The 11,258-nt window shown below is 37.2% G+C and overlaps 1 long non-coding RNA gene across 2 annotated transcripts in view; it reads right to left on the reverse strand.

Annotated features, from left to right (window-relative positions):
- Positions 1-11,258, reverse strand: part of LOC134484805 (uncharacterized) — a 68,461-nt gene that overhangs the window by 31,915 nt on the left and 25,288 nt on the right. The window contains exon 1 of one of the 2 annotated variants that reach the window (XR_010062614.1): positions 92-1,250. This is a non-coding gene — a long non-coding RNA (uncharacterized LOC134484805). Of the gene's footprint in view, positions 1-91; positions 1,251-2,028; positions 2,087-11,258 lie in introns of those variants that run through there. The other variant, XR_010062613.1, reaches the window with a different exon arrangement.

Genomic DNA, 11,258 nt, shown 5'->3' on the forward strand with positions numbered 1-11,258 from the left:
GAGAGGCTCGCAGCTCTAGATTCCCATATGCAGAAGGCTCAGAACAAGTCTATCTCTTCAGTGATCCAACTCAACTCCTACAAGGACTCACTGAGCTTTCCGAAGTACCATGTATTTCATCCTTTTTTTATAACAAGACAGAAGACCACCTTCCTTCTTCCCATCTCTGATCTCATCATCCTCTTCCTTCTCACTCCACAATGACTGTTTACTCTCGATTAGAGTTAAATTAGTAAACACTAGAGGTACTGAAGGGATATCTGAAGGGAGTTGCAGTCACGACAACACTTGTGACATCACAGAAGAAGCTAGTCCTCTCCAGGTTTCAATAGATGTTTCAGGGAGGGCCTACTGTTTATGTCATTGTGATGTGCCATGGCTTACCTGTTAAACATCTTTCCTTACATTGACCAGATTCAAGGGTGCCCATTCCACGTATGTCTCATGTGACACAGTAGAAACCTTTATGTACTCCATCTCTCTAAAGCTAGAGACTTCTCCTTGCTTTATTAGCAGTTACAAACTTGGGATGGAGAAAGGTAGTCAGTGGCTTGGCATGGGTAGAAAAGATTTTGGAACATCTAGTGTAGAAGATTCTTCTAGATAATATTATTTTTCTCAGGTTCATTCCTGAGATATAGAGTTCAATTTTCTTGGTTATCTATGTATCACAAAGGCCAGTATTTTCCCTACAGACCTTTAATTAAATGAATATTGTATATCACTTTCTTATTGTACTTTCCTTGACAGGGGACTTCATAAATATTCCTGAATGTGTACTGAAAAATTCTTTTTTCCTATTCCATTATCTGCAACAAAGTGATTTTGGCAACAAAGTGTGCCCAGCTATAGAGTGAGCATAACAGTGTGAGTACTGTGTACTCACTTCAATTAATAAACTCCTAAAAGCTTCTTTTTTGTAAAAATTACCAGGCATCAGAAAAGCAAAGGGCAACATGGACTACAGAATTCGGTTCTCTAGTCCCATTTGATATCAATTCTGCACTACCTATCTTCCTGTGTTCCCATGGCCAGAATTAAGGGTTTTGGATGTTTTATCATTATTCGTCCTTAAGTAGAAACCTTAGATACCGGAGGATAGGCAAGGAGAAGAATGACATGTTTATCAGTCAAACCTCAAACTCAATATGTTCATAATACAGGAGGGAGTCTATTTGACATTGTCATTTCTGAATTCTACATTCTTGACCTAGTTTGGCAGATTCTATGTTAATATTCCACCGAACCACCTAGCTGTAGGAGCCACCAAAAGTATATATATATATATACACACACACATCTGGCACCAAAATGATATAAAATTGATGAACCTAAGAAGTGCAATCGGCCAGGAATCAGATATAGACATTTCCTGAGAGACACTGCTAGAGTATGTGAAATACAGAGGTAAATGATAGTGGCAAACCCATGAACTGAAAATGGACTTCTTGTTGGTAAATGTTGAGAAAGGATTACAAGATCTGAATGGGGCTTTAATCCCCACAAGGACAATGCCAATACACGAAACCTTTCTAGTACTAAATCAATATTCAAAGACTGCTCATGGGCAGACCAATGTCTCCAACTGCAAATGTAGCAGAAGATGGCCTTCGTGACACCAATGAAAAAAGAGGCCCTTGGTCCTCCCTAGATTTGATTCCCAGTTCAATGGACTGTCAAGAGGCAGTAAGAGGGGTTATTGAAAAAGGGGAGGGGGACAGGTTAGGGCTCTTATGGACAGGAAACTGAGAAAGGAAATTACATTTGAAATGTAAATATAGAAGTATCCAATTAGAAACGCAATAAAAATTCCTAAAGAAATGATAGAGTTAAAAGAAAAGAAAACTGTCAATGAATCACACATATTGATACAGAAATCTAAAGGGTAACTGTCAGGGAATGGTAATCAGAGAAATACTAGTGGAAAGACTGAGATGATGATGTCTGAACTAGATGCACATCTCTGTCCCAGATATCTGTGTCAGAAACAAAGTGCACTATAGGAATCCAAATCAAGGAGGAGTTTACCTTGAGATGACATGACAATACAATACTTGTTGTCCCTCCTTCCTCAGGACTATTTTTCCTGGGGAAAAAGAATGAAAGCCATTAACTCTCAGAAAAACAACTGTAAACTTCCGAATACCTGACTTTTGGAATAAAGAAATTAATGATAAACAACCTCTGACTTCCAGGAACCATAACAAGCAATGAAATCCAGATGCTACCGAGAGGCTCCCACCTCCTGAATCCCATATGGGGAAGGCTCATATCAAGGCTATGTGTTCAGTGAACCCTCACAACCCCTACACAGCACTCCTTGTGCTTTCCCATGTACCACATATTTCTTCGTTTTTTGAACTAAAACTTCCTAGGCCAACTTCCTTCTCCCCATCTCTGATATCTACATCTTCTTTGATCTTCCTCACAAATAGCTGTTTACACTGAAATAAAAGCCAATTAATAAATCCTAGAGGTACTGAATGAATGTCTGAGAGGCAGTTGCAGTCTGGAAAACACTGTGACATCACAGGAGAAGCTAGGGATCTCCAGTATACAAGAGATTTTTCAGGGCCAGCCTAATGATGATGTCACTGAGAACTGCCATGGCCTACCTGCTAAAGAGCTTTCTTTATATTGACCAGATTCTAAGGTGACCTTTCCAGGTGTGTCTCCTTTGACACAGTGGACACATTTATGTAGAACATCACTCTAAAGCTAGACAGTTCTCTTTGCTTTATTAGTGGTTACATGCTCTGAATGGAGAAAGTTATTACGGGTTTTGCATGTGTAGAAAAGATCTAGGAACATGGGATGTAGGACAATCTTCTGGATTATAATTTTATTCCCAGTTCCATTCCTGTGACAAACAGTTCAATTTCCTAAGTTCTATCTGTTTCCCAAAGGCCATTGTTTCCCTACAGATATTTAATTGAGTGGATTTTGTATTTCATTTTCTAATTGTTCATTCCTTGATAGGGCACATTATAGATATTCCTGAATATGTACTCAAAAATTCTGTTTTGCAATTCTAGTTTTTTGCAATGATTTTCGCAACAAAGCTGCTCAAGCTAAAGAGTGAATGTAATAGTGTAAATATTGTGTTCCTACTTCAAGTGATAAACTCCCAAATTTTTATTTTATGCAAAAATTACCAGACATCAGTAAATCAAAGGACAGCATGGACTATAGCATGCGGTTCTGTAGTCCCATTAGGTATCATTTCTGGAATATCTACCTTCCTGTGTTCCAAGGGTGAGACTTCAGGCTTTTAGATACTTTACCATGATTCTTTATTCAGGCCATACAAAAGATACAGGATGATGGGAAGGGAGAGGAATGCCTTGAGGCCCAGTAAAAGCTCAACTTCGATAGGCGCATAAGAACAGGCGGGAGTATATTTGGTATTGGCATTTGTGGATTCTCCATTCTTGACCTAGGACCTCAGAATCCATGTTAAAATTTCAACTAATTTCATAGATGTATAAGCCATCAAATATATGTACATATATATAAAAATAGATATAGATAAATAGATATAGATATATAAAGATAGAGAAGAGATAGAGCTAGAGACAGAGGCAGAGATAGATAGATAAATATATGCATAGATAGATAGATAGATAGATAGATAGATAGATAGATAGATAGATAGATAGATAAATAAATAGATCAGACACCAAAACTAGATACGATTCAGATTAATAAAGCTAAGAAGTGCATGCTGCCAGTAACAGTTTATAGATCTTCCCTGAGAGACACAACTAGAGCATGTCAGTTACCGAAGTGAATGCTAGTGGCAAACCAGAGAATTGTAAACGGACCTCTTGTTGATAAATTTTCAGAAAGGATTACAAGAGCTGAAGAGGCTATCAACCCCATCAGAACAATTAACAAGAACTTTCTGGTACTATACAGATAATCAAAGACTGTACATGGACAGACCTATTGCTCCAACTGCATATGTAGCAGAGGATGGCATTGGTGGACACCAAAGGAAGGAGAGGACCTTGGTCCTCCCTAGGTTTGACTCCCAGTTCAAGGATATGTCAAGGGAGAGTAAGGGTGGTTTAAATGTCAAGGAATGGAAACATTTAGGTCTCTTATGGAGAGGAAACTGGGAAAAGAAATAACATTTAAATGTAGATATAGAAATATCCAAAAAAATATTAAAATTAGCTTAAATTAAAAAAAATTATGAAAGAGATAAAAGTAAATAAAACTGCAAGGTAATCAGACATATTGATTCAGAAATCTAGAGGGACACTGTTAGGGAATGGTAGTCAGCATAACACTAGTGGAAAGACTGATATGATTAAGTCTGAACTAGAAGCATTTCTCCCTCCCAGATATCAGTGTCAGACACAAACTACAGTGTAGAAATCATGTACACGAAGGAGTTTACTCTGAGCTGAGGATACAATACTTGTCTTTCCCTTCCTCCTCAGGACTTTTTCCTTCTGGAAGAAAAAATAGAAGCCATGTGCTCTCAAAAAAAAAAAAAAAAAAAAAAAAAAAAAGCTGTACCCATCCCAACACCTGACTTTTGGAATAATGAAATTAATGATAAAAAAAACCTCTGACTTTCAGGAACCATAACAAGCAAGGAAATCCAGTTGCTACTAAGAGGCTCCCACTTCCTGAATCCCATATGTGGAAGGCTCATGTGTTCAGTGAACCCTCACAAACCCTACACGGCACTCACTGCACTTTCCCATGTACCACATATTTTTTTCATTTTTTTCAAACTAAAACAGAAAGCCAACTTTCTTCTACTCATTTTTGTTATATACATCCTCTTTGTTCTCTTTCCCAAATGGCTGTTTGCACTGAAATAGAGGCCACTTAGTAATCCCTAGAGGTACTGCAGGAATATATGTGATGCAGTTTTTTGTGACATCACAAAATTAGGGCTCTCCAGGGTACAAGAAATTTTTCAGGGAGGGTCAAATGATGATGTCAGTGAGAACTGCCATGGCCTACCTCCTAAATAGCTTTCCTTACATTGACCAGATTCGAGTTTGCCTTTTCCAGGAATGTCTACTGTGACACATTGGTAACATTTATGTACTACATCTCTCTACAGCTGGAAACTTCTCTTTTCTTCATCAGTGGTTACAGGCTCTACATGGAGAAACTCAGTTAGGGGCTTGTATTGAGTAGAAAAGATCTAGGAACATGGGATGTAGGAGATTCTTTTGGATAATAATTCTATTCCCAGTTCCATTCCTCTGACAAACAGATCAATTTCCTATTTTTTCCCTGTTTCCCACAGGCCATTTTTTCTTTACAGATGTTTAATTGAGTGAATATTGTATTTCATTTTCTAATTGTTCATTCCTTGAAAGGGGTCTTTATAGATATTCCTGAATGTGTACTCAAGTATTCTGTTTTCAAATTCCAGTTTTTTGGCAATGATTTTGGCAACAAACGTGGCTAAGCTATGAAGTGAATTTAACAGTGTAAATATTGTGTACCTACTTAAAATGATAAACTCCCAAATTTTTATTTTATGCAAAGAAATAACTGCCTGAGTAAATCAAAGGACAGCGTGGACTATGTAGTCCCATTAGATATGATCTCTGTAATATCAACCTTGTCGTGTTCCAAGGGTGAGATTTCAGGGTTTTGGATGTTTTAAAATGATTCTTTCTTCACGCCAAAGATAAGATACAGGAGGATTGACAGGGAGGGAAGAACTAGAGGTCCAATGAAACCTCAACTTCATTAGGGTCATAAGAATAGGAGCGAGTCTATTTGGCATTGCCGTTTGTGGATTCTACCTTCTTGACATACCTGCTCAGAATCCATGTTAAAATTGCACGTAATCTCATAGTTGTAGGAACCACCGATATATATATATATATATATATATATATATATATATATATATATATATATATATATATGCAGCCACCAAAACTAGATAACTAGATAAGATTGATGAACCTAAGAAGCACATTCTGTCAGGAACCAGATATAGATCTTCCCTAAGTGACACAAAAAGAGCATGTCAAATACAGAAGTGAATGTGTTGTTGCAAAAATATAAAAATAAAAAAGTTGTCTTATATCCCGCTATCTCTGGCACTGTAGTTTCCCAAGTCTCTGCTAGATATCTTGGTTGAATACATCACCACTCCTCAGCTGCCCAGTGTCTCTTATTGCCACACATGTTTTTACACTCAAAACCTCACATGAAAGAACACACAACACAATAATCTTTGACCCAATTGATAAGATATAGTAGCCCACATAAGCATACAAAGCCTGGTACGATCCATACCTTAGGGACAATAATAACAACCAGTAAATACACAGAGCAGTATCTTAAATTCACCTGCCATGGCTTCTCACCCTCTCCTCTTCCTGTCTCTCCTTTTTCCTCTAGTCTCTTCTACTTCCTTCAAACTTCATTCCTGCCCATACTTCCTTCTCTTCCAATGATAGGCCTGCTTCTATCCTGTACCTGCCCCTCACCTGTACTTCACAAATTTAATGTGAAAGCTGTTCTGTAGAATTCACCTGAGTTCTGAGTACAGGACAAGGCAGCTGTCCTTGGAGCAGTGGATTAGCATTAAAATACAGATAACTTTAGTGTAAACAACGTTTCCCCCTTTTTGTCCAGTTAAACAGACTTTTCATTTATATATATATCAATTGAGTAAGATTATTACTATTCTACAATTTATAAAGCATTTGATATACTCAAAACCCAGTCTGTCACTATATCAGTTAGAAAGAGCATTTAGTTCTTCATTCCAGCTTCAGAAAGGCTTAAAATCTATATAATGTCTTGGCTAGCTTGTATACTATCTGATAACTATCCAGTAAAATATGTATATTCAGAGTTATACAGCCTGATAAGCAATGAGGCTATAATCAGTCTCCTACCCCGTCAGAAATCTGAAAGTGACCAAATATCTATACACATAGGATGTCTTAGAGGGCTTCTAGAACTGAGAGGTTGTAGAGACAAATCTCCAATAGCACAATCCCCTGTTAGCAACATGTGAGCTTAAGTCTTCAGCCTTCTGACACAAGATCAACTGACAGCCTATTGAAAGGCGGACTTGGAAGGGCTGATTACCCTGTATTGGCAGGGTTTATCCCTCAAATCCTCTGCATAATTTGTCCTTTTCTGGATAGTATTAATCTGCATATGAAACAGGCATTTTTTTCCAGTGACTGCCTAGCCACAAAGTATTGCCTCATTTGGAGGTAGAGATGTTCAAATTCTTCATTAAATTTGCCAAAGGGGAACAGTTAGGAGAAGATATGACTCAACAAAAGATAAGTAATAACTTTAAATCTCAAATTTTGTGGATTTCTTACATTTTTGAAAAGCATCTATCTATCTAAGACAATCTGGACTGTTGTCTTTATATCTTAATTTTTTCTTGATAGTACTCTTACAAAGTCAGATGCATGACTTTAATATTTCAATCTTAACTCACAGGTTTAATCAACTCAGAAGTGTGTAATGACAAAAATAATAGAACTGGCTCTTGTAATTTTAAAATTTTTTCAAATTATTTCTATACCCAAACAAAGATAAGATTAAGCTTAGTTACCAAATACGATTATGACTGTAACTAAATCTAGCTTATTCCTCCCTGCTAAATTTCAACCAATTTTCAATTCTTTATAAAAACATCTTTAGAATAACCACTTCCAGCTCCACCCCACAAATTCCAGGTAATTGAGACAACGGATCCAACATAACTTCTTCAAGTTGTACATGGGCGTTGAGATATCCTTAGGTGTAGGGGGTAGGAAAAATGAAACAAATGCGATAGCCGATATGTCCTGACTGGACCCAGCTGGAATTCACTGAAACCAGGATTCCAAGTAGGTACACTCTACAAAATACAACTCTCAGGAAAAAGGTTAAGAATCGATATATCTTTTGTTTGATTCTCCCGAATATATATTTGATAGCCGTCTACTGATATCAAACCTGATCAGTATGACTCTGTGAGGTTTCCAGAATCCTAATCACAATTTTTAAAAACACAAGGACAAAATCTTTCTTCCAAAATACTCTGTTTCTTAATCTGAAACCAGAGAAGCTTGTATCTTGCACTCTCTCCCAGAGTAATAATATAAGCATAAAACTCAAAGTCACACCCATCCTGAAGATTAAACAATTTTTAAAAAAGGAATTTATGTATAAAATGAGTCTGATATAACTCAGTACTTGGTGATATCAGGAAATAAACCCAAAGTTCCCATGGAGCCCATGTTAAGAGAATTTGAACTTGCTATTGTTGTAAATATCAAAAGTAACCACAAATCATCGCTAGGCGTCATCAACGAGCCATATAGTGGGATAATTCATAAAACTAATCAAATACCTTCTATCAATTCTAATATCAATAAGAAAACTTCAAACAAGGACTTTTGCCCAAAATATCTCAGTCTGTTAAGCTCTCTACCTGAAGCCACAGATTTTTCTTTATCGTTAATAACTTCTACAATATATGTCTGCATTCACTTTCCCTGTTGTTACAGACATTTCATCAAAACTCTCTACTTGGTAGTGCCTAATTTTTCCCTAAGTTCTGAGCAGTAGATGAAAATCCCCACCTGATTCAGGTAATCTCTCTACTCTCTTCTTTCTTAAATAAAACTTAATCACTTGTTAAAAATACCTTAATAGAAGAAGTATCTTGTGTAACTAGGATTTCCACACAAAATTCCCCTGTGGAGCCCATGTTAAAAAGAAAATGTGTATCCTGAAAGACTTACTAAACAACTCTCATTAAAAAGCAGCTTTAATCTTTTAACTCTCTGAACTGCCATTACTTATCACACAGCAGGGGACCAACAGCCTGTCAGCCCTTGCTGCTTCCCCATTTTTGTTTTATATTCTGCTCTTAAGTTATCAAGAATTAATATGGCACAGGTGTCCTCTTACTTAGAAAATAAAAAGGTTCTCTCAACTTTTTGATTACTAGTGGATTCTTGCCCATCACCTTGTTTTGCCATCTGTTGTTGTAAAAAAAAAAGAAAACTTGTCTTTTACCATGCTATCACTAGCACCGTAGTGTCCTAATATAATAGGTAGATATCTTGGTGAAAACACATCCCTACTCCCTGTCAGCCCAGTGTCCCTTGCCGCCACACACTTTCCTATACTCAATCCCTCACATAGAAAACACACATCACAAAAATTTTGACCCAATTGCTAAGATATAATTGCGCACTTAAATATACAAAGCCCTTTACCATCCATCCCTTAGGAACATTAATAATAACCTGTAAATACACAGACCATAATCGTAACCTCACCTGCCATGACTTCTCACCCTCTCCTCTTCCTATCTCCCCTTTTTCCTCCAGTCTCCTCCTCTTTCTTCAAACATCTCTATCACCCATTCTTCCTTCTCCTCCAATGACCTCCTTCTTTACATGGTAAAGAAAAGTTCTTTACATAGTACAAGTAAAGAAAACAAATTACTCCCAAAGCCTCCATCTATCATGTACCTGCCCCACACCTGTACTTTACAAATTCAATGGGGAGGTGGTTTTGGTGAAGTCACCTGAGTTCTGAGTACATGAGTAGGCAGCTGTCCTTGGGGCAGTGGAATTAGCATCAAAATACAGATAACTTCAGGGCAAACCACAGCAAATAACTTTGATATCCTAGTGAAATCTTTCAAGCCAAGTAAAACTGCAAATGTGATAATGTTCTAGTTTCTTCTCATGCTTGATGCTGAAAAGAGTGATAGTGTATGAGAAGAAATATTACATAGTACACGTAAAATAAACAAATTACTCCCAAGGCCAACAAGGCTCATAAGTAAGCAATTTGTTATAGAGTAACAAAGAGTAAGCAAAGTAGTTTTCTCATTCGGTTTCCATTCACTGTAGGCAGCATTTTGAATTTACAGAGAAATGGTTGATATTGTATCATTTATCTTTAAAAGTACTCTAATAAGAATCTTTTAAAAAGCACAAATCTAAATATGTGTATAAAAATGTCATATCTACTTTAAATGATCAGAATGCACACCTGTGATTGTCAATCCTTATTAAATCCTATCAGGGAGCTGAGGGTACAACTGGGACAGAAATCAGTCCTCAACAGTCCAGCATGTGTTACAGTCACACCATTAGCCTGTGCCACCATTGTTCTTGATCCCTGGCCTTAAAAAGTCCCTGTCTTTTCGAACTTCAAATTGTTACGTAATTTTTTTTTACATCAGAGGCAGTAGTTAAAACATGTTAGCCAGCTTAACAAACAATTTTATTTTTCCAAATGCTTTTTAAGGGTGCTGGTCGTCACTAATTATTCTACATTTCCTTTGGTGATGGTGGAAGCACTGGTCTTCCACAGAGGAAATTCCTAAAAGACCTCGACCAATATTATTGCAAATGCCAATGATGTTGCTCCCTGAGTGGTGGTAAGCTCCAGGAGGATTTTTATGTACTTCTTAGAATTAGAGAGATATGAGGGGAACAACCGAGCGAAACGCTGCATGAAGTTCTCAGTACAGTTGGTCCTTGGGGCTATGACTCACCAAAGAGCAATGAGGCTGTTCTAAAGAGTGGGCCATACCCCAGGATTTTTAAAATGTTGTGCCATTCCTCCTTCACAGTACTTGGCAATACTCCATGTCAGAACCAAATTTGAACCATGCTTTTACCCTGGATAGAATTTCAAATACTATACTGAATAGGGAGAGTGGGCAGCCTTACCTTGTCCTTCACTTTAATTAATTGTTTTAAGTTTCTTTATATTTAGCTTGACGGTCATTACAGGTTTCCTCTCCCTTGCTTTTACTATGTTTCTCCATAGGACTTGTCTCCCTTATCACTCACACTCTTTTATCATGAAGTGGGGCTGGAATTGCTTTTTCTGCATCTAATGAGATTATCATGTAATTTTTCCTTCAGTTTCACTTATAGTGGATTATACTGATGGATTTTCAGAATTTGAACCATCCCAACCTCCGACTAGAAATTAAAAATTACACAGCATAACCTACGGAAGTACTCGCCTGCATGCTCTAACAACCCCCCCCCCCGAAAAAAACAAAAACAACATGCAAACAAAAAAAAAATCATTCACCCTACAGAACAGATTTTATACTAACATACACACTCAAACATCCCACCAAAAAAAAAACAAAAAACCAAAATACATGCAAGCAAGAAAACCCTGCACCCACAACATCAAAATAGCATGAAGTTAATATCACTGGTCATTAATACCGTTAAGTATTAGTGGCCTCTATTCAACAACAAAAGGAC

This window comes from Rattus norvegicus (genome assembly GCF_036323735.1).
Source record: "Rattus norvegicus strain BN/NHsdMcwi chromosome Y unlocalized genomic scaffold, GRCr8 chrY_unlocalized_9, whole genome shotgun sequence".
In the NCBI taxonomy this organism is placed as follows: domain Eukaryota; kingdom Metazoa; phylum Chordata; class Mammalia; order Rodentia; family Muridae; genus Rattus; species Rattus norvegicus.